This window comes from Trichechus manatus, unplaced genomic scaffold, assembly GCF_000243295.1.
Source record: "Trichechus manatus latirostris isolate Lorelei unplaced genomic scaffold, TriManLat1.0 scaffold00053, whole genome shotgun sequence".
Classification (NCBI taxonomy): domain Eukaryota; kingdom Metazoa; phylum Chordata; class Mammalia; order Sirenia; family Trichechidae; genus Trichechus; species Trichechus manatus.
Window position 1 is genome coordinate 9,486,639 of NW_004443989.1, and position 24,235 is coordinate 9,510,873.

General features: G+C 43.5%; 1 long non-coding RNA gene across 1 annotated transcript in view; it reads left to right on the forward strand.

Annotated features, from left to right (window-relative positions):
- The first annotated feature begins 22,513 nt into the window (after positions 1–22,513).
- Positions 22,514–24,235, forward strand: part of LOC105756356 (uncharacterized) — a 3,718-nt gene continuing 1,996 nt past the window's right edge. Inside the window, exon 1 of the long non-coding RNA XR_001121496.1 lies at positions 22,514–22,697. This is a non-coding gene — a long non-coding RNA (uncharacterized LOC105756356). The remainder of the gene's footprint in view (positions 22,698–24,235) is intronic.

The following is a 24,235-nucleotide window of genomic DNA, read 5'->3' on the forward strand; positions in this document are numbered from 1 at the left end:
AAGGATGGTACCTAAAAAGGAGGGGTAGATGCTAATCATTCATTCATTCATCTACTTCTTTAAGACATTGGCTTGACTGAGGGTTTCCTGTCTGCCAAGCTCTGTGCTAGTAGTGAGGATACAGAATTAAGATGACACAGATGATTGACCAATATTAGATAACTTGAGTAAGCCCATAATAGAGTGCAAACACTGCACCCTGTGTCCTATAAAGGTAGCACAGTCACAGTTATAAAGTTATTTTCAGTACTACAGTGGGCTTCAGGTATTAATGTCCAGTTACCCCTGGCTGAGGAACTGGGGAAGCCCTTGGTCAGGTGACTGACTATGTTCTTGACTGGCCTGGAGGCTTCCTCCCCAGCTGGATTCTGTACATGGTTTTCTGGTTGCCCCGCCCTTTTTTGCTGCACTTAGGTAAATTACATCTCCTCTTCAGGCTTCAGCTTCTTCATCTGTAAAATGGTAATACATTTCTAGTTCCCAGGATGGTTGTGAAAATTAAAGTTATAATACTGGTGAAATGTCTGGCCCATGACAAATCTCAGTCATCATAACTATTGGATGATGATAATATGAGTACATAGTCTTGATTTACTTTCAGTGGTATCAGTGAGTGGTTAGGCAAATGAGACGTTCTCTGCTTCCCTCCAGTGGACTCTCTCAGTGCCAGGTTGAGCCACGTTGGAGCTTGTGGCAACAGGAAAAATCAGGAATACTGATCCTGACTTTATTTTAAATGTTCATATTTTATCTATCATGGAATTGTTTGCATTAATTTTGATTTTTAAAAACACTGCATAGAAACATTTTTCTCTCGATTACTGAGTTTTGGGGCACCCCCTCAAACGCCACACTGAGGCAAGGGCCTCCATGCTCTCACCCAGCCCCTGTCCCGGGCTCTGGTTGCCATGCTATCCTAGGACGGCCATATCATCTTAGCTTTGCTTGGCCATAGTGCTCATCTGAGGACTATTCCTGGATGCCGTATTCAGCACCTTTGTGTTTTCTGACCTCGTACAGCAAAGGAAGTTTGTTAAATACTTCAGGGCTAGAACGAGACCTCATGATTGGGGTCTGATTTCTGACAAAAGTGCTCCCCATAGAGCCTGAAATATGGCCTCTCCCACTTCCTGTGTCACACAAATAAACTTCCCTCCGCGACACCAGCTGCAGTAGTTCCAGGGGCATATCTGATGAAACCATGCTGGGACACTACTATGCTGCCTAAGGTACTGCTGAGTCTCTCACCTTGGTCCCCGGCTGGGTGGTGGCTAGTGACAGACGGATGGAAGTCAGCGGCCCGCTGAATTTTCCAACTAGCTGCGTTGACCTCGTGGTTCCACAACCAGACACGATATGGGGCGGGAACTAGGTTTCATCAAGAAGATCAGATTTGTGAGGATATTTATGATGTAGATAATGTTTCAGATGTTGACTGTTTGCACATGGTTTCAGAAGTTTGGCTCTTTAAACAGTCTTAGGAATTGTCTAGTCTCTGCAGCAGTTTTTAACCGTGCTCAGCAGAGCTTCAGGGCTCCAGGGGCTGCCTGGGGACAGGGAGGCAAAGGGTGGGTGGCCGAGTGGGCAGAACTGGGGCCTGCCTGTGCTTCAAATGCCACAGCTCCTTGTGTATTTGCTCTGTAACCAAAGCCTCTAAGTCAGTTTTGTTTAAAGAAGTGAATCTCTGATTTAAAATAATTGTAAAACCGTGGACCGAGTTCAGTGATTCTCAAGCCTGTTTGCTCACTGGAATCATTTTGGGAATTTTTAAAAAGTCTAAGGCCCAGGACCTACACTCAGATACTCTGATTTAATTGGGGTGGGGTGGGTCCAGGAATCTGCATAAAAAAAAAAAAAAAAAACTTCCCAGATGATTCTAATGTGCCACCAATGTTGAGAACCTCTAATCTGGCCCAACATTCTTCTTTTTATGGAAAACTGGGGTCAGCAGTTCCACTTCTAGTGGAGGTTAAGTGACTTGTGTAAAGCCACATAGTTAGTTAGTCTCCATAGTTAGTTAATCTTCCAGATATCATTCATTGCTTTTTAGACTCTAAAACACACCGACACGCAATAGTCCAGTTATCCTATACGCATGTGACTTTCTATGGTTTCATTTTCACATTCAAACAAATGTTTTTAATACATTTGAGTTTCTAGGGGAGAAAAGCCTGAAGTAGGAAGGGACATTGATATTTATACTTCTGCTGGGAAACAGAGGCACAGGGTCACAAACTGAATTGCCACCCAGACCACACAGATACACAGAGCTGAGAAAAGGCCCCAAGTCCTGGCTCCCAGGCTCAGGGTTTGATTTAACCACTTTATATACTCAATTTCCCACTCCCTCAGGGAAGCCATTCCAACTGGTTGATGGAGACAAATTGTCAATACTGGTGAAGTGTTTTGTGTTTCAAAGGTCAACCTCAGCTTCTTCCTCCCCCTCCCCCACAATGAATTAAAGAGAGAAAAAGAATAGAAATAAGCACATGGACTCAGTAGCTGAACTGGCCTATTAGGGGGCAAAGTCTATGTAATTAGTAGATGTAAGAATCACTTCAGTAGGAGGGGTGGTGGGAGAGGGATATGAGCTAGACCTAAAGCAAAACTAAGAGCCTTGGGACAGTTATTTCCCTTCTCACAGTGAAAGGTGACTGGTCCAGGTAATATACCCATTGCCATCGAGTCAATTCTGACTCATAGCAACCCTATGGGACAGAGTAGAACTACCGCATGGGTTTCCAAGGGTATAATCTCTAGGGAAGCAGACTACCACATCCTTCTCCTGTGGAGCTAGTGAGTTTGAACTACCAACCTTTGGATTGGCAGCTGATTGCTTAACCACTGCATCCCCATGGCTCCATTCCAGGTAATACCCAACTGAAACCTGACAAAGGGAAGAAATTTGCCAAAAAAGAGCAGGACCAGTAATATAGGAGGTGGAAGATTATGGCATAAACTTTTAGAGTTAAAAAATGCTTGGGCTTCTGTAAAGCAGGTATACAAATGACCAACAAACACAGGAAAAGATGTTCAACATCATTAGTCATTAGGGGAAATACAAATCAAAGCCACAGTGAGATACCACTTCACACCCACTAAGATTGCTATAATATTTTTAAAAAAAGAGAATAAGAAGTGTTGGTAAGGGTGGGCACAAATTGGAGACCTCGTATATTGATGGCGAGTATGTGAAGTGGTGCAGTCACTGTGGAAAACAGTTGAGCATTTCCTCAAAAAATTAAACATCGAATTGCCATATGACTCAGCAGTTCCACTCCTAGATACATACCCAAAAGAACTGAAAGCAGGTATTCCAACAGAAAACTGTACATGAATGTTCATAGTGTCACTGTTGACAATAGCCCAAAGGTGAAAACAACTCATGTGTGTCAACAGAGGAATGGATAAACAAAATGTGATGTATCCATACAATGGAATATTATTCAGTCATAAAAAGGAATGAAGCAGTGATACATGCTACAACATGGATGAAACTCAAGAACATTATGCTAAGTGAAAGAAGCCAGACACAAAAAGTCACATATTTTATGATTCCATCTATATGAAATACCCAGAATAGGTAAATCCAAAGAGACAGAAAGATTAGTGGTTGTCAGGGGCCAGGGGCAGGGGGAAATGGAGAATGACTGTTAATGGGGATGGAGTTTCCTTTGGGAGGTGATGAAAATGTTTCGGAACTAGATAGAGGTGGTGATTGTACAACATTGTGAATGTACTAAATGCCACTGAATTGTACGCTTTAAAATGGTTTATTTTATGTTATGTACATTTCACCTTAAGAAGCAAAGCAAAACAAAAACAATACTTGAGGGTCAACTAGAACCTCCTCCAATTTTACAGTTGAGCAGGCTGACCTATACAAGCGAAGTGACTTGCCCATGTTCTCATTGGGAAGTAGTGTCAGAGCCAATGCAAGAACACGTTTTCCAACTCTAGTGTTTTCCATGACACTCTGTAATAAAAAGAGTGAAAAGACCCCAAACAGCAGACAGGGTCATCATCCCTTGTCAGTGATAGTAGCCTTGGAGATTCTGTATGAGCACTGTGGTGGATGGCCACAAATTCTTTTCCATTTCTTTCATTGAGAGTTGGATTGCTGAACCTAGAATGGTTCTGTGACTCCCTTTGACCCATAGAATGTGGTAGAAAATGCCACTGTTTAATTTCTGAGGATGGATCTTAAGACAGCTGAAACTTCTGCTTTCATACTTGGAAGTCTCCATCTTAGAAGCCTGTTGCCATGCTGTGAGAAGCCCTGGCCATTTCACAGGAAAAGCAAGGCACTCTGGTCAACAGCTGCAACTGAGCTTAGTTGACGGCCAACACCAATTTTAAGTCATGTGAATGAGCTCTCTTGGACATTCCAGCCTAGACAAGCCTTCATATAACTTCAGCCCCAGTTGATACCACATGGAGCAGAAGAACCACACAGCAGAGCCCAATTAACGTTCAGAATTGTGAAATATAATAAGTGGTTGCTACTGCTTTAAGCCACTGTGCTTTCGAGTGCTTTGTAACGCAGTAGTAGATAACTGAAGCAGAAATTGTTTCCAGAAGTGGAGTGCTGCTGTAACAGGCTTTGGTGATTAAATGAATTAACACATGTGCCCGGCACACAGTAAGCTCTATATAACTGTTAGTTATTGAATGTGTCCTAGCAAGTGGTATTCTTTGTTTTGTGTACGTGTACACTTTATGTAAATGGTATTGAGTTACATATCACGTTCTATTACTTATTTCATTCAGCATGTTTCATTCATGTATATGAAATGTTAGGATTTTTTCCTGACATTAACTGCTCTTCACAAAGATGCTTCTTACTCTCTGCTCACGCTTTCTTTTCAGCAATTTATTATTTATTAATTTATTCAAACAAGTCCCTTTTGTTGAACATCTAGGTTGTTCCCAAAGCTTTACTATAATAATGCTTCATTGTGGATCTATATGCATTTTTCTGTGTTCTCTAATATTTCCTTAGACTATATACTGAAAGCAGACTTGCTAGGCAAGTGGGTATACACATTATAAGAGATCTGGCTACATATCACTAGATTACCCTCCAGGCTGGTTGCATTAATTTATACTCCTTGATTCTAAGTGTTTAAGTTGCTTATTCTCTGTTTTCTCTGCACCATGCCCAACAATGTGTATTTGCATTTTAAAATATAAAATCTTTGGCCCGGAGATATTGACTCTCTATTGCAATCCCATTGAAGGCAGGGTGAGTTTTATCAAGCAAGGCAAAGATTAGCATCAGATGAGAGGAAAATGACTGGAGAAAGAGACTACTCCTACAGCAGGAGGCAGGAGAACAATACAGAAGGGAAAGACAGATGTCAGGTCTTTGATGTCAGAGGGGACCTTTGCTGAGCACAGAAACGAGAGTGGTGATGAAAAGGAGGCTGGGAAGGCAGGTTGGGGGTGCAGCAAGCTCTGCCCATCATTCCTGGAAGTGAGCTGTCCCCTGGTTACATATTAAGTTCATTTTGATTGTAAGTACGGGTTTGCGTTCCCTAATGGTAGGGTTGGGTAATGATGTGGTGATGGGAGGCAGGCGTTACCCAGGAGAGTCTGGGCTGCAGATTCCCGGTTCAGATGGAATGCTTGGCCATTTGATTGTCATCTCCCAACATTTGATTTTATTTATTGATCTGAGAATGTGGTGACGCTAACTCTTTCTGATTTTTTTGTTTTTAATTTGGGAATGTGGCTAGAGAAGAGACAGTGACTGTTATTCCCACTGGATAAGGATCCCTTGACAATGCGTGAGTTGAAATTTGCTGTAGGGTTTTGCAGGGCAGAGGCAAAGCATGCTAGGTGGCTTGCCTGAGATGAACCACGGGTGGCGGGCTCTGGGAGGCATCAGGAGGTTGGGTAAGAGCTATGTAATGGGGGGCTTGGAATGTAATATAAGGAATTAGGTCTTCTTCCTAGACAGGTTTGTATATGTTAAAAGTGGTTTCTGGCTTGCATTGTGTATTAGGAATGCTCTGAGCTGCAAGTAACTAATTCATGCCTAATAGAAGCCTAAACATGAGAGCTTTACTCTTCTCACAGGACAAGAAGGCTGTAGGTGGCAAGCAGTTAGTTAGGCAATGCCAATGCTCTGAAGTGGTGTCTTGGTGATTGTCTTAACCTTCATTCCAGTATGCTGTAACAGCTGTAAGCATCCCATTTTCACACTTTCTCTACTCCCCAAGCATCCTTTTTTCATTAAAAAAAATGCCATCATCCCTGCTGCAGAGATATCTGGCTCTCACAGGGTGAGTTCTCTGGCTTCAAGCTAAGGATTACTAGAGCTGCTATGAACACAGATGAGGTCCCACTGAGTATCTCACTGCTCATCCCTGCCACATCCACAGGGCATTAGAAAGGCAAGGGGAGTCACCGAGCAGCTGGCTTACCTCATATTATTATTGGATTGGCAGCCTGGAGAAGTAGAAAGGCTCAGTCTTGGAGGCTCAGATCTTGGTTCAAATCTTAGACCCACCTGGGGTCGGATTACCCAATAAGCAAGGTAGGCACGGTCTTAATTGTGCTTATTTACTAGTCTGTAGTGCACAGTTTCACCTGGGTTTCATCACATCAAAGATTAGTAAATAAATGCAATCAAGACTATGCCTACCTTGCTTACTATAAGCCAGTGCATACCGTGCTTACTGGTTAATCTGCCCCTGGACCCACCACTTTTAGCTTGTGTGACCATGGGCAAGTCTCAGCATGCCTATGAGCCTCAGTTTCTCCATCTCTCAAATGGGAAAGATAGAGCACAATAAAAAACTGCTGTGAGGATTAGAGAGATAGTATGAAATACCCACAGCACTGTTCCTGGTACAGGGAAGTGCCTATTATGATTCTTGCCAGAGGTGGAGAAAGGGTAGATGAGCTGGGTACTCTTCCCTAAGGAAAAGGACAAAAAAGCAAAACCACAAGTGATAGAATTTGTCTTAGCCATTGTTTCCAATGTGAATTATGATAAGGGGATTTCAATACACAAATGGGTATGCTATGGATTTCCAGGTCCGGTTTCCATGTGCGGTCAGATGTGCAGGATTAAGCCACTCCAGCACCCACTATACAGACGTAAAAGCCACGTTAGGGGACATTGCGGGTAACTGAAACTGGTTAAGATCTCTAATCTGAAAAGAAGACCTTCTTATCTGCCATCTGCTTGATGATGAACAGATGTGTCGGAATGCAGGCAAATAAAGATGCAGCCTCCTCTGACAATTACTGCCAACCCACCAACAATACTGCCTCCTCATTGGAAGACACAGGGAGTGAGGGATCAGGCACCACAGGGAAACCACCAGATGCTGCGGCCTCCCAATGTCTGGAAGTCGCCGCACCCGATGTCTTGGAGAAGTTACGGTGACCGGCTCCAGCTGTCCTCCATGGGATACTTTTATGGAATGAGCTTCGGGTACAATTGCAGGGTCACCAGCAGCGGTGGCAAGCAAATGGATAGATGGGGGAAGGGCCAATTTTAAAAGCAAAGCCACATCTGAGCATCTGGATCCAATTTGATGAAGAGCTGGCAGTGGACAGACTCTTAGATTCCATCTGGTTCAAATCCCTTATATGGCAGATGAGAAGGCTGCAGCCTAGAAAGGGGAAGTGACTTGCATAAGGTCATGCAGCAAGTTGGTGGCAGTGCCAGTCAATCAATCAAGATACAGGCTAATGCTGAACATAGGGCCCCAACAAGCACATCTGATCCCCATCCTTGGAGAGTTTACATTCCAGGGGAGGAGACAAATTATAGTACACTGTTGTTGCTAGTTGCCTTCCTGTTGGCTCTGACTCATGGCAACCTTATGTACAACAGAATGAAACATTGCCCAGTCCTGTACCATCCTCATGATCGTTGGTATGTTTGAGTTCATTGTTGTGGCTCTTGTGTCAATTCATTTCATTGAGAGTTTCCCTCATTTTTGCTAACCGTCTACTTTACCAAAGGTGATGTCCTTTTCTACTGATTAATCTTTCCTGATGACGGTGTCCAAAGTAAGCTCACCAAAGTCTTGCAATCTTGCTTCTAAGGAGCATTCTGGTTGTATTTCTTATAAAACTGATTTGTTTATTCTTCTGTCAGTAGATGATATATTCAATATCCTGTGACAACACCACAGTTCGAATGCATCAGTCCTTTTTCTGTCTTTTCATTGGCAAGTTTTTGAATGCATATGAGACGATTGGAAAGACCATGGCTAGGTCAGACCAATCTTAGTCATCAAAGTGACGTCTTTGCTTTTGGAAACTTTCAAGAGGTCTTTCTGCAGCAGGTTTGCCCAATGCGATTCATCACTTGATTTGACTGCTGTACAGCAAATTATACACTTAATTTCAATTGGGATACTGTCTTTGAGAAAAAAAATTGGGGTACTAAGAGAGAGTCTGGGGTGTCAAGAAGGACCCGCTCGGGAGGGAATCTTTAAACTGAGACCTGGGGATGAGTAAGACCAGCCAGACAAGGGCCGTGCTCCACCCCTTGACTCTGGCTTTAGCCAGGTGACTTGCTTTGACCAATGAGATGTTAGCACACAAGATGGCAGCAGAGCCTTGAAATGTGCTGGCACACTGGAGCTTGCTCTCGTGTGTCTTTGCCATGGCTGTGAGGACAAACCTGGGCTAGCCTGCTGGAGGATGAGAGATAAGTCCAGCATGGTTGACTTCCCCTGTTGCTCCAGCTGAGGCCAGCCTAATTCAGCCATAGACAGCCGACCCCAGACATGTGAGCCAGCCCAGCCAAGATCAACAGAGCTACCCAGCTGACCCCCAGCTCGCCTCAGATGCATGAGCCATATTCATTTATTGTTCTTATGACACTGAGCTTTTCTGGTTGTTTGCCATGCAGCACTATTACATCAAGTGATAACCGCTATACCTAGTGAGTATTAAAATCAGAATTTGTGCCCAAGTCTGCCTAACTCCAACATCCATGTCCCCCTCTTCTGACTCTACTTTTTCTATGGTTCTCAAAATTATTAGCATCCTCAACAAAGCCTGGAATTTAAAACTTCAGAAAATACAAGAGCTAATGTTGGGGAAGTGAGTTTTATCTTTTGTGGTTAGCAGAGGGATGGGAGGCGTATGATTTGGAAAGTTTATGGCAGTCAGAATCCATTGCATGTCTTTTGGTTGAAGTCTGGCCAGTTGTTGCTCCTTGTTTGCTCCTCCCCCTCTCGGTGAAAGCCCAGCCAGCCCTTTTCCTTTTAGTCAATAATAGCCACATGTCTAGCAAAAGGCCTCTCTTATCTGCATTCACTACTCCAGGGAATAATACTAATACTAGCAGCTAAAATGCACTGAGTACCTACTCTGTGCCAGTCATCACACTGAGTCCTATATGTATTACCCCATTCAACCTTCCCAGCAAACCGAGGGGCCTTATTATACCCATTTTACATACAGGTAATCTGAGGACCAGTTCTTATGACCTCGATCACAATACTCTTACTATTGGTTTCTTGAAGAACTGCATACTAGGGAGATGATATTTCCACAGCCCAGAATCTTGAGAGCATTACTGTTATGATTGTGAATAACATGAACATTAATACCATTTTAGTTACTTACTCAACAAACCTATTTGATGTACTCACTATTGATAAGTCCATGTGATGAAGTCTTTAAGATTCAAAACGCATGATACAAAAACTAATAGAGCTAAAGGAAAAATTGTCAAATCTATAATTACAGTTTGAGATTTCAACTTTTCTTTCTCAGTAATTGATAAAACAAACAGAGAAAACAATCACTACAGATAAGAAGGCTTGAACAATACTATACATTAACTTGACTTTTATAGGACACTTCAGCCAATAGCAGAATACACATTCTTTTTGCAAGCACATGGAAAATTAGCCCAGGGTCTCTTCATTAACCAACCAAAATTAACCAAAAACAACCAACAGTTAACTAATTAACCATATTCTAGGCCAAGGGCTAACTGATTACTAGTAAAGCATCTTCTTAACAAATCAGTTCTTTAAAAATATCTCGTAAGTTTGAAAAATCCTTGGAATTAATGAGCCAAAATATAAGATATGCTGTCTTCGGTAGGTATCACTTTGCATCCATGCTTAGCTTTTGCCTGCTGTGGCATATGACTCTGTGACTTGGAGAAAGATTTAAATTTCTTCCACACATGGACTGGCTACCTTCCTTACACCTCTAACCCTAAAATACAGCTCTAAAAATGTGGCCATGGCCTGATAGTGCATGGCCCATAAGCTAAAAATTGTTTTTACATTTTTAAAGAGCTGAAAAAAATAAAACAAAACAAAGGAATTGAATATGTATCAGAGACCCTGTGTGGCCTGAAAGCCTAAGATGTTCACCATCTAGCCCTTTACAGAAAAGGTGTACTGAGCCCTGTTCTAGACCATAAAATAAGTTTTAATGAATTTTAAAAGATTGAAATAATACAAAGCATTGTCTTGGACCACAACAAAATTAAACTAGAAATCATTAACGCAAAGGTATATGAAAGAAATCCCCATATGTTTGGAAATAAAACAAACAGACCAATGGAACAGAACAGAGTTCTGCAAAAGACACATGTATTTATTACCTGATAAGGAAGGTGTCTCAATACATTGTGAAAGGATCAGTGGGAAATGGGTAAAAGTGTAATAGTAGAAAACTGAACTGTAAAAATACAGGAGTAAACTTAGAATAATGCATTTATAATGTTGAGGATAGAGAAAAAAATCCTTGAAAACATAAAAGAAAAAGCAAAAAAGGAAACAGATGAAAAATTTAAATAGGTCAGAAATCTATATAACAACATCACAAAGCAGAAATTCAAGTGACCAACTGGGAAAAAAGACTTGCAAAATATAAAACACAAAAATGATTAATATCCAGAATATTAAAGCACTCTTAAAAACCAGGTTTAAAACGATACAAACGCACACACACACACACACACACACACACACACACACACACACAAATAGGAAGATGTTCAAATGGTAAGAAGCAGCAGCCCACAGGAAAAAAATATAAATTCCCAATATGAAAAGGCATTCAAACTCATTAGCAAAGAGAAAAATGCCAATTAAAATAACCAGCTATTGCTTTTCTATTGTAACATGAGTAGTAATTAGAGAGTGATCTTGGCCAGCGTTGGGGATAGGACAGGGAGCGGGTTTACCCTATTGATGGTCCATATATTGGTGTATTGTTTTTGGAGGCAATTTGGTAGTATGTATTAAATTTTAAAATCCATAAACCCTTCAACCCAGACAATTTTGGAGAATAAACACCCACATGTGTACAAAGAGGTAAGTCTGAAACACTGTAACAATTTTTCTGATAGTGAGAAACAGGAAATAACTGAAATGACTATCGATACAGAAATAATAAAACAAACCAGCGCCATCTCCATGCTGAAACCTATGCATTAGTTTAAAAAATAAGGCAGGTAAAATATGTGTGGACATGGAAAGTTGTCTAAGACATATTGTTAGGAGAAAAAGTGAATTTCTTGATAAAGTGTTCAGTATTATGCCATTTATGCTTAAGAACAGCACAAAATCACAGATACTAGATGTGTGTAAATTTAGACGTGTGTAAATTGTAGTAAAAGGTCTTGAAAGTTACATAGTAAACTGGTAAGTAGTTTTGTCGGGGTATAGAGATTATGTGCGGTTTTTATTGTCTTCTTTGTGCTTTTGTCTGTTTTCCAACTGTAGAGATTACTTTTGAAATTTTTAAAGAGGTAAAAGCACGTTGGATGATAATAATTTAGCGGCAGATTTGTCCCCTCTGTAAGGGAAAACACTGATCCTGCTGTTACCGCCTTGCAAGGAAATTATGCCTTCCACTTTCCAAAGCCATATGCGTTTATACTTTCATTTGATCCTCATAAAACCATCTCAAGCTGAGAGAGATAATTGCCCTTCTTGTGAGGGCGTCTGAGGATGTTTTAGGCATTTTTATTTTATTCTCAACTCTGATCATAGGAGGGAAGAATTGACATTTTTGCATGACATCTGATACTTCCCTCTAGGGCTCCTTAATGCCGTGACACCAGGAGCAGCCTTGCACCAGAGTGCCTCCTGAATCGAAGGGTACCAAGAGACCCTTAGCGATGAGGTCACCCAGGTCACACGGTAAGTGAACCAAATCTCCAGGCTCTTAGCCCCCCCAGTGCCCCATGCTACCCCTCCTAGTCTTTAGGACTTTTTGAAAACCTCACAGTGTTCGAATGCTTAATGCCCAATTTATGACAAAGCTTACAAAACCATATTGAATGGGAAACCTTCATTTCTCCAAGCATTTTGGGGACCTTTGGGGAGGATGGCTGGAGGAATTTCTCAGGAGGAGAAAGTAGGGATGGAGGCAGCAACAGAGCACAAGGGTTCAGTACGTTACCTCCCTGGTCCAGAGTCTTGAAGGTTGTCTGGAGTCTGCGAAAGTATTGTCCAAGGGCAGAGTTGTAGGCAAATGTTCATTTCTTCTCCCAACGGAGCCATTCTGAAGCCCTAGGAGTCCTGGTCCCCGTGTTTTAAGGTAAGGCTTTCTCAAATCCTAATGAGTGGTGAAGTCAATTTAGAGAGTGGCAACCAACATTATGAGAGAAAAGAAAGAAAGAAATAGACTAGACCAACTGCCTGGGGAACTTGTTTAAAAATGCAGATTGTACATAATTGTGGAGTCTGGGGTGGAGCCCTAGACTCTGCATTTCCAACTCCCAGGGGATGCCAAGGCTGGTCCGTGCACCACACTTTGAGTAGCACAGGGCTAGATGTCTAGCTAGACTAGAGTAAAACATATCAGAGTGCATTACATATCCTAAGATTGCACCTAGTTTTGTGAAAATTTATTTCCAATGTGTGTGTGTTTGTACCATGTTGCAATATATATTCTTATAGTAGGATGTGGTCTCCCTAAGCGAAAAGCACTGAACTAGAACTAGAAGTAGGACACAAGTCAAAAAAACAAAACAAAACAAAACAACCACACTCAGGTGGATACTGGCGATGGATCATTTTGACTGTACTTTAAACATCAAAATGTCTCCGTAAGGGGACATACTGCTTATCTAGTGCCATGTTGCTTCCATTACAAAAATTTGAACTAGTGCCATTTCCTGTGGCCAGAGCTTAAACAGAAGGGTGAGAAGGGCATATCTATTTTGGATTCTTGTTTCAAAACCTCCCAGTATCATTGAAATCAACTGGCACAAACAGAGGGCTTGGGAGTTTCTTTCATAGAAGTGGCAAAGTGCGTCTATCAATGGAGCACATGCGAACGGGGGCGGAAGAGTCCACCAATGGCTTCTCCATCAACTTTGGCAGATGTGTACATTACGCCTTTTGATCTCGAAAGATGCTGTATTTAGATGACATAATATGCTTTGGTTATCTTTCTCTAAGGTAGAAGGGACGTAAGCAGATATCCATTTTTGCAAGATAAAATTAGCACCTCTTTGCTGGAAGATAAACATTTTCAGCAGGAAAGCTCTGATTAAAGTACAAAGCGGCCCAAGGGGTATTGGGCTGCACCCCTTTGAACGAGATTCCTATTTATAATAAAAGGAAATAGCATTGGTCTGACATAGGGCCATGAGGAGAAGCCACCTACTCCAGCTTAGAAGGAATGGCATCATTATTTGGCCGTTCGGGAATTACCACAAAGTTTGGGCCCATAAAGGCCAAAACTGGGGCTAAGGGAAGGAAGGAGATGAAGGAGGGCAATAATGTGGAACCCTAACTCAGAGCAGGAAGAAAGGCCCGGTGATCTAATTCTGAAAATCAGTCAGTGAACACCCTATGGAGCAGAACAGTTTGATCCACAACAGATCATGGGGATGGTGCAGGGCTGGGTAGCATTTTGTTCTGTTGTGCATGGGGTCACCATGAGTTGGGGGCCGACTCGACGGCAGCTAACAGTAACTCAGAGCAAGGGGCTTCATTGGTCTAGCCAACTTTCTGTTTCCACATTCCCGCCCATGGGCAACTCTTTAAGCCATGCACCCTGGTGCTCATCTTTGTCTGCCCAGAGGAGGCACTTTAAAAAAAAAAAAAAAAAAAAGTTTTTTATTGTGGTAAAATATATATAACAAAAAAATTGCCATTTTAATCATTTTAAGTGTACAGTTACATTACTTACATTTGCCATGATGTACATCCATCACCACTATCCGTTTCCAAAAGTTTTTCATCCCCCTAAACAGAAACTTAGTACCCCTTCAGCTATAGCTCCTACTCTTCCCTCCCCTAAACTCCTGCTAACCTCATATCTACTTTCTGTCTCTACGAATTTGCCTATTCATATAAGTGGGATCATACAATATGTGATTTTTTGTGACTGGCTTCTTTCACTCAGTGTAATGTCTTTAAGGCTCTTCCGTGTCACGGCATGTATCAGGACTTCATTTCTCTATATGGCTGAATGACGTTCCATTGTATATAGGTACCGTGTTTTGTTTATCTATTGATCTGATGATGGACATTTGGGTTGTTTCCATCTTTTGGCTGTTGTGAATAGTACTGCAGCGAGCACTGGTGTACAAGAGGGTGCCATTTTTATCATTGTCACAAAGGGGCTGTGTAGGCAGCCCTGTCTATTCCCCAGGCCTTTCTTGCCAGTTCCCTGTTCTGGGCTTTGCCCACAGAGACCTTGTTCCCTGTAATGTCTTTCCCTCTCTACCTCTGCTTCTTTAGTAGCCCATCATGGAAATGTAAGCAGGAAAAGTACCAGGTCCTCCTGCGGCTGGGAAAATCAGCTAATAGTGCACATTGTTCCAGATTTTTTATTTTTCTCCACTGGATGGCTACCTTTTAAAATAAAATGTTAGTGCCAGAAAACGTCAACAAATTGTGCTTGTTTGCTGAAACTGGCTGAAACTCCCAGGAGGCTTATAGCCACTAACTTTTTTTTCCCCTACTCTTGGAGGCATCCAGTTAGGTTCATTCATTCATCCAACAAATATCTGTGGCAGTCTACTGTACACCAGGCACTGCCCGTGGTGAGGATACAGTGGCGAATGAGATAGAGGGCAGCACTGCCCTCATTGTCCAGCAGAAATGACAGGCCCATTAGACAAAATAAAGTGCGATGAGGGTGGGCCATATGGGGGGGGAGGGGGATCATAGTAGAGCAACTCTAGCTACTTGAGGGCTCAGGCCTCTCTTTGAGTGAGGGAGGCTTAGCCTGGGTCTGAAGGGATGAATCAGAGGCCGGTAGATGACGAGGGGAGGCAGGGAAACAGGAGCTGGCATGTGCAAAGGCCCAGAGGTGAGAGAGACCCAGCATCAGGACATGAGAGGGTAGAAGACAGGAGGGGCCAAGACCCACACTTGGAGCCTTGTTAGTCACATGGGATCATTCCGGGCTTCATTCCAAGGGCAACAAGTGACCATAATACCCTTTTGCCTGGGAAAGTCCACGTTTGTGGCTGTTGTCCTACTGTAATTATTGATAACACCCTCTTGCTTGCCAAAAAATGAAGACAACTTGAAGCACTTATTGATGAAGGTAAAAGACCACAGCCATAGATATGGATTACACTTAAAGTAAAGAAAACAAAAATCCTCACAGCTAGACCAACAAGCAATGTCATGATTAACGGACAGAATATTGAAGTTGTCAAGGATTTCATTTTACTTGGGTCAACAGTCACCTGTGGATACAGCAGTCAAGACATCAAATGATGTATTACATTGGGTAAATCTGCTGCAAAAGACCTCTTTATAAAGTTCTAAAAAACAAAGGTCACTTTGATGACCAAGGTGCACCTGACCCAAGCTGTAGTCTTTTCATTTGGCTCATATACATGTGAAAGCTGGACAGTGGAAAAGGCAGACAGAAGAAGAATGGATGCATTTGAACTGTGGTGTTGACAAAGAATATTGAATATACCATGGACTTCCAGAAGAATGAACCCATTAGTCTTAGAAGAAATACAACCAGAATACTCCTTGGAAGCAAGGATGGTGAGACTTCGGCTCACTTACTTTGGACACGTCATCAGGAAAGACCAATCAATAGAAAAGGACATCATGGTTGGTAAAGTAGAGGGTTAGCAAGAATGAGGAAAACCCTCGATGAGATGAAATGACATAATAGCCTGAACAATGGGTGCAGACATATCAAAGATTATGGAGATGGCACAGGACTGGGCAATGTTTCATTCTGTTCTTCGTAAGATCACCATGAATTGGAGCTGACTCAACAGCAACTAACAACAGCCAACACCACTCTTGGCGTGTCTAGGTTTGAACGGTAAATTATACAGTCACTCTATGAAGGATTTTAAACAAAAAGATAGCATAGTAAGACTGTATTTGGAAGACCACTCGGAATGGATGGGAGGTGGTGAGAGTGGATGGGGGACGAGCACCTATTGACCAGGGTGACCATTCATTGGGGAAAGGCAAATATTCAGACTTTTCAGGGATTCCTGGGCACTGCCTCTGAGCTGACACTACTTTCAGGAGACCCAAAATGTCACTTTAGTCTACCAGTCAGAGTAGGGCTGTGGAGGCCAGGAGATCAATGGAATTTTAGCTCAGGTCTGTCTCACAGTAGATCTAATAGGTTCTCATCCTATGGCTGTTTCCCCAGTTCCGGAATGCCCAGCTGGAATAGACAAACTCAGCTACTGGGGAGTCTCCACACTGGGGGCAGGGAGGGAATTGGGAGTGCAGAAGGGACCCTGGGGTCACTACTACAGTTTATTATCACAATTCAGATTTCAGTGATGTTCAGAAGGAAGGGGGCCTCACCCTGTCAGGGTTTCCTTCTCCAGTCTGGGCTCACCCTTCAGCCCTTCCCAGGACCTATGTCAACAGTTCCTTTCTCCAAGTTGCTTGCAGTGGACTTGCGAGCAGTACAAAGTTTTCTGACCACTTCCCCCCTCCTCCAGCGCCCAGCTAAGAGCGGCTGGAAAAATATAGTGATGTATAAATGCATCAGCATCATCTGTGATAACAGTAAGAACAAGCACTGACCCGCACTGACCCTTTGCTTTAAGGGCTGCACTTGGAGTAGGCAAAGCTGCGTCCTGAGCCCACTCGTGTCTGTTTCTCCCTTGATTCTCCAGGCTGCCCAGCCTTCCGCAGCCATACCTGCTTTGCTGGGAAGATTCCCAGAGACACACCTTCCCACACCTGCTGTCTTACCTTTCTTTACATCCCTTTCTGCTTATGGGTGCACCCACAGGGGTGTCTGGCTCCTTGAAGATTCACAGAGTGAAGCTGGAGCTGCTTAACCTCTCCCTGCCCCCAGTGTCCTTGCTCACCTGCACTGCGATTCCTGATGCAACGTGTGCTCAGCTCACCTGGAAAAACCTCCAAAAAAGTGTAGGAAGTCCAATCAAGAATTTTGGCTCCATTTTTCCACTTTGGGGACTCAATCCAAAAAAATAGCTGAAATATAGCAAAAAGAATCATGGACAGAATATTCCTGTTATGGAGAGAAACTGAAGCAACCGAAATGCCCCACAATGGGGAGGATGTGGTTCCCGCATTAGACTCTTGTCCGCCAACTTTAGAAGATAGTCAGGAGGCGTGGAGCTCAGGGAGCATGGAAGTGCATCTGTGATTATAACCACTTGTACGTAAAAAAAAAAAAAGTGATAGAGAAAGTTAGGGAGAAAAGACAGAAGACATTAATAAAAGGTACATTATAGAAAAGAAAGAAAATCACCTACAATCCCACCAATCCATTTTTCAAGTTTTTTACTTTTGCACAGTGTCTCTTTAAGGATACGTGTATGGATACTTTTAAGTAGAAGAATATCTTAGTGCTGCTGAGGCCAGCATGTTTATGTTAAGGGTATTTCTCAATGGTTGAAGATTTCAGTTAGTAATTAAAGGAAGAAGGTAGGAAGGAAACTTATGTACTGCTGTTTATAGATGGGGAAGCGGGTCCAGAATTACTAAGCAGTGTGTTCAGCGCGGCCCAGCAGGTGAAGAGCAAAAAATCAAAACAAACAGACAAAACAAAACTCGAGTTTCCTGGTGACCAAGTTCCCCCCATGTACCACACTGTCAAGTCACCGTTCTCATGTTTTACTTTTTTTCTGTTGTTATTAGCTACCTTCGAGTCAGCTCCCAACTCATGGTGACCCCATGCACAATGGAACGCAACACTGCCTGGTCCTTCGCCATCCCCATGATCAATGATGGTTTGGACTGTTGTGATCCACAGGGTTTTCACTGGCTGAATTTTGGAAGTAGATCACTAGGCCTTTCTTCCTAGTCTTAGTCTGGAAGCTCTGCTGAAACCTGTTCAGCATCATAGCAACATGCAAGCCTCCACTGACAGATGGGTGATGGCTGTGCGCGAGGTGCGTTGGCCAGGAATCGAATCCAGGTCTCCCTCATGGAAGGTGAGAATTCTACCACTGAACCACCACCGCCCCCCTGCTTTTTTTCTAGCATTTCTTATTATCAGGCACCCATCCCATTTATTTTAACGAGTTTGTTCTCCCAACAACACAATGAGGTTTTTTCCTTTTATTATCCAAATTAAACAGCAATACAATAATCGATACTTACTGAGAAGTGCAAATCAGCACTCTGCACACATTATTTCTTCTACTTCTCACTAAACAACCCTAGAACCCTAGAAGGCTACTGTTAACTCCCGTCGCCCAGGGAAACGAACGCAGAGAAGGCAAGCTACTTGCTTGAGCACACACAGCTAGAAGAGGCAGAAGTGGGGTTTGAACTGGTACCCCAGGCGCCAGTGGCTGAGGCCCCAGCAATCCTGCTGCCAGCCCCTTGGTAGGGCAGATGGCTACGGAGGAGGGGGGGCATTGCCATCTTGAGCAGGCCAGCTTCAGGATTCTGGGGTGTTTATTGTTCCCGCGGCTTCTCTGTGCAACCATCAATGCAATGTTTGAAGGCGAGGGGCAGGTTGAACTTCAAAGATATTTATTGAGAAGGAGGTCCTCCCCTGAGGGGTTTGCCTTCTAAGCAGACAACAGATGCAACAGAAACCAGAGGGTGTCAGTGAGGGTGGCCAAGAGGCTGGTGGGTGGCCGGGAGCCTGCTGGGTCTCCTGTGTCAGGACCCAGACTCCCATGACAAGGCCTGGGGGTTGCTGGGGGCTGTTGTGGGTCCTCCCCCTGTGAGGCCCGGCAGATCGGGCACTGATTGGACAGTACACATGCCCACCCTTCCTGCAGGCACCCAAGGGGGTCAGCTGCCAGGTGGGGCTTTGTGGGGCACAGCTGGCTGATCCCTGGCTGCTGGGGGGATCACAAGATATGCCCCCAAGTAAGTTTCTGTTGCCAGTGTTCCCAGATGAATTCCTGGAGTAAATTCTGTAGTCCACACCAGGAGGCTGCAGGGCCAGTGATAAGAGAATGGACTTGGGGCCGTGTGGACTCAAATCCCAGTTCACAGCACCTAGTGTTTGCTGGTACTTTCTACGTGCCAAGCACTTTTCGTGCCCAATTTTGTCTGATCTTTGTAACAACTCCATGAGTTGGAGACTGTCACTACCCTACTTTACAGGTGAGCAAACTGAGGCTCAGAAGGGTCAAGTGACTTTACCACGTGGCAAGGTGGGGCCTGACCTCATGCAGTCTGATCCCGGAGCCTGGGTGTTAACCACTGATATTTAACCCCTGGTGTATCAGCACGATCATCACCTGTCTGTCAGTTTGTCATACTGTGGTGTCTTCCGTGTTATGGTGATGCTAGAAACTATGCCACCGGTATTGCAAATGCCAGTAGGATCACCCATGGTGGACAAGTTTCAGTGGAGCTTCCAGATTAAGACAGAATAGGAAGAAAGGCCTGGTAATCTACTCTGAAAAATTAGCCAATGAAAACCATATGGATCATAACAGAATACTGTCCAAGGTAGTGCTGGAAAACGAGCCCCTAGGTTGGAAGCACTCACAATACACAGAGGCCACAACAGTGGACTCAAATATACCAGCAATCATGAAGACGGTGCAGAACCAGGGAGCGTTTCGTTCTGTTGGGCATGGGGTGGCCGTGAGTCGGAGCCAACTCGTCGGCAACTACCAACAGTAACACATCAGCACAGAAGTGATAATCCATCACAACTCTGACTGTTGACGCCTGGTTGTGACTCCTGACACCACCGCTTTCCAGAGTGTTGTCTTCTGCAGTTTACTTGACCCCTCTCTGCCTCAGTTTCCTCATCTATAAAATGAAGCCAATCTTAGTACCTACCTTGTGGGGCTGTTGTGGGGTCAAATGAGCTTTTCTGTGCAAGGTGATGTTGTTGTTAGGTGCCATCAAGTCGGTTCCAACTCATAGTGACCCGTGTACAACAGAAGGAAACACTGCCCGGTCCTGCACCATCTCCACGGTCGTTGCCATATTTGAGCCCATTGTTGCAGCCACTGTGTCAATCGATCCGTTAGTTGTCCTCTTTTTTGCTGACCCTCTACTTTACCAAGCATGATGTCCTTCTCCAGGGACTGATCCCTCCTGATAACATGTCCAAAGTACGTGGGACGAAGTCTCGCCATCCTCGCTTCCAAGGAGCGTTCCGGCTGTACCTGGCACCTGGCAGCATGTCTCCAAGGCAAGCTGTTACTAATACCGTCACTGTTACGTGTTGCCTGCTGTGTCTGCCATACTCTGTCTGGGTGAGGTTTAGCTCCTCTTTATTTTCCTCTGTTTCTTCGTGTGTCAAATGTGCATATTGACAGTCAGCACGAGGCCGTGAGCGGGTGGGAGACAGCGTGTATAAAGCTGTCGTCTCAAGTCTAAGTGTCTGCAGAAATCTTGGAACTTGCATATTTTTCTTTCAGATATTCGCACTGTCTTCAGATGTGCTTCCTGGCCTTCACTCGGAGCACAGTTCTCCTTGTCAATAATCACACAACCAACATAAAATTCTGCGTATTAAATACCGTGGCACTGTGCATGGAGAAGAAGCTGTTTTATTAAGTGCCAGTACTTGGTGGTAGAATGCAGGGAAGAAACTAAGGGAAGCCTGGAGGCCCTCCTGTTATGAAGGAAAACAGAATTGCCCTTCTTTTAGACTGAAGCCTTTGAAAAACAAGGGAAGGGGGGAGGCTTAATAATTATTTTTTAAAATTATATTTGCTTACACTCAAGTGGTGACATAAGAACAAAAGGAACTGAATTCCCTTTCTGCCAGAGTTTAAGTTGGTGGCCGTTGTTTTCATAGGGCCCGAGGGAAAGTGGTTTTACATTTGTCCCTGTGGCCTTCGCAGCCCCAGAGAGGGGCTGCTGTGCCCCACAGTGGGAGAGCTGGGGCCAGGGTGGGAGCCCAGGCGTCCGGACAGACAGATGAATGGCTGTTCCTGCCACTGCTCAAGCAGATTTCCTCATTAACCCTCGGTCACCTCGAGAGCTGACCGATAAGTCCCAGAAAACTGAAGAGGGGGCCTGGACCGATGAAAATCACGTGGCTTTGCTAATTGGGGTCCTTTTCTCCCCTCCATTTGGCTCTGCTCTTGTGCTGAGCAGACGAGATAAGGAGGAGGCCAGGGCCTTCCAGACATGCCCGCCCAGCGGGCCGCGTGGGTCATTGCCCGGTGTCCGGCATAAGCAAGAAAAATGGTCTGTGGAACAGAGGGCTCGCTCTCCTAGGGAAACATCCACGTGGCACCGGTGGGAACCTGAAAGAGACTCTAAGCCCCTCCAAAGTCCAGCGAGGATGTCGCCTCGAACTAGGGTGTTTCTTTTGGGGGAAGATTCTCGTTCTTGAGCGACTGACCCGTTCATCAGAATTACGAAAGTCCTGGGGAGCAAGATGCTGTTTCTCCAAAACCACAATTCCTTTCAGAAAACAAAAGGAACATCCATTTGTAAGGACAAGGGAATGCTTTTATTTCCTGCTCGGAGATTACAAAGGTCAAACCGAGCAGTGTAAAACTGTGCCCTTCTTCCTTGTCCTTTCATCCAAAGGGCTTGGGAAAACAACTCACGGTACACCCTCGTTTGTTTTTTTGTTTGGTAACAATATCGAAAAAGGCCATTTGAATAATTTGTAAATTAAGGCAAGGGGATGCTTACTTTAAATTTTTAAAGCCCCACACAGCTAATGGTCCAAATCAAAAGTAATATGTAACATTGAAAATCAATATTTTTCCTCCTATCTAAATATAAAAAAGTAATAATCATGTTATGGTGACATCCAGGCTAAATCTTTTCCTTATAAGGTGTTTGACATAAATAGCTTTTATTATGTAACTCTTAAGTAGAGGGAATACACACATTTCTTAAAGTTCCCAGCTGCTATTGTTATCATTCGAGACATAAAATTGGAATCCCAACTTCCAATATCAAATTTTAGCATAAACCCTATAAAATGTATCTTGTCAGAATGTGCCAGAACTGCTAAGCTCTTTTCAGCTGAACAAATTGCAGCTGGTGCTTCATCCTTAAGGGGTTAGAATCAACTTTTGGGGCCCTCTGGGGTTAGGCAGCAAATTTGTCACGGTTTCCAGCCCGCTGGAGGGGCTGGCTAGGGAAGGCATGGGCTGGGATGGCGGTGGACGGAGCCCGGTAGACCTGCAGGGCCGGGTACAGGGCCTGGAGAGAGGGCCCAGCGGCAGGAATGCAGGGAATGTTTTTCTTCGGACTCTGTCGAGGCACACAGACCGTCGGGGTTCTGTCTGCAGTGACAGCCTTAACATTTGCCAGAGCCTCGGACGCTGCTATAGAAATGGCATTGCCCACCCTGAAAGTGAGAAGGTAACGTTTATTTTTGTATTTTTTTCTCTCTCTCCCATATACAGACTGTACCAAGACCACCAAGTGTGGGCCTTTTTTTTTTTTTTCCACTATGATGTACAATTCACATTTGTTAATCAAAAAAAAGTGCCTGAGGTCATCCACCTAGATTTTTTTTTTCTTCAACAGGAAACGGGTTTCAGATGTTTACATGTTAAAAAGTAAGGCTACTAATCTGTTTAGCCATTTACCAGGCCCTGGATAACTCTTTCTTACATTTTAATGTTCGTCCCTCATAGAGTGACATTAATTTTTATCCCTCTTGTTCCTTAGAATTAAAAACAAAAATCTTTCACTGGTCACCTGCTTTTCTGGGACAGCTCCAGCTGAGATTAGAATACACATAAACTCAGTAGTTTCGGTAAATCGTCTGTTAGCTGCATGGACGCTTCGTCTTGTGTTTGCGAATTCAACACTTTTAGGCGATTCTTTAAAATAGATGGTGGTCACAGCGTATATCTGTAATAGACAGATGGGCGTCTGTCGAGGCATCTTACATTCAGAATAGGGATCCACAAATGCACACATCTGATCAGTTCATAGCAAAGGCAAAACTCATCATTTTAAACATTGCAGTTCTTTCTTTTGATGGGCACGATATTTTGCACGGTTCTTCTCAATATGTGGCTCTGAGCGGTAACAGAACACAGCCACTTTTCCTGGGCGTCCGAGATCTCTCGTAAGGACTTCCATCCAGTGTTTGGAAATAAAAGTTTTTGTTTAATTGCTGGAATTTTTTTCCTCGCCTCAGGGCTGGTAGTTTTAAACAGACTCTGTTGGTGAGAATGTCTCCCTGTTTAGTATGGCAAGTCAGTGCTATTTTTCTGTGTTGAGGAAGTTTAGATATTTACGGCCCGGGGAGAAAAGAACACAAACAGGGGAGGTTTTGGTGCTTTTAAAGTGATTTTGTTAGTATTCAAATCATTGGCTTAAAAGACTGTTTTAAATGTAGAAGTCAAAGCAGAAGGAATTATATCATTTGCTAAAAGTGGATCCCAGAGCCCTACTCCTTACCTGCTGGGCTTGACCAAGTGCTTTGTGTCTGCAGATTGTGTGAAGGAAGCAAAAGGATTCCTTGTGGACATCTCGTCAAGAGGAGTGAGCCATGTACCACCCCCCCTTTATGTGAAATAGCCAGAACAGGCAAATGCATAGGGACCAAAGTTCATCAGTGATTACCAGGGGGTAGGGAAGGGGGAAGTGCTTAAGGGGTACAGCGTTTTTGTTAAGGATGATGAAAAAGTTTGGAAATGGATAGTGGTGATGGTTACACAACACAGTGAATGTAATTAATGCCACTGAAGTAAACATGTAAACATGGTTGAAATATTTTCTTATGTATATTGCACCACAATAAAAATTAAAAAAAAAAAAAGAAGTGAACCAGCCAAGTGGAAGTGAACTCTTAAAATCAGCACGATATTCTCTGGTCTGTGAACAAGTTATTTGTAAAGATGAAAACATAGAAAAAGAATCATTCTCTATTTCCCTACAAGCAC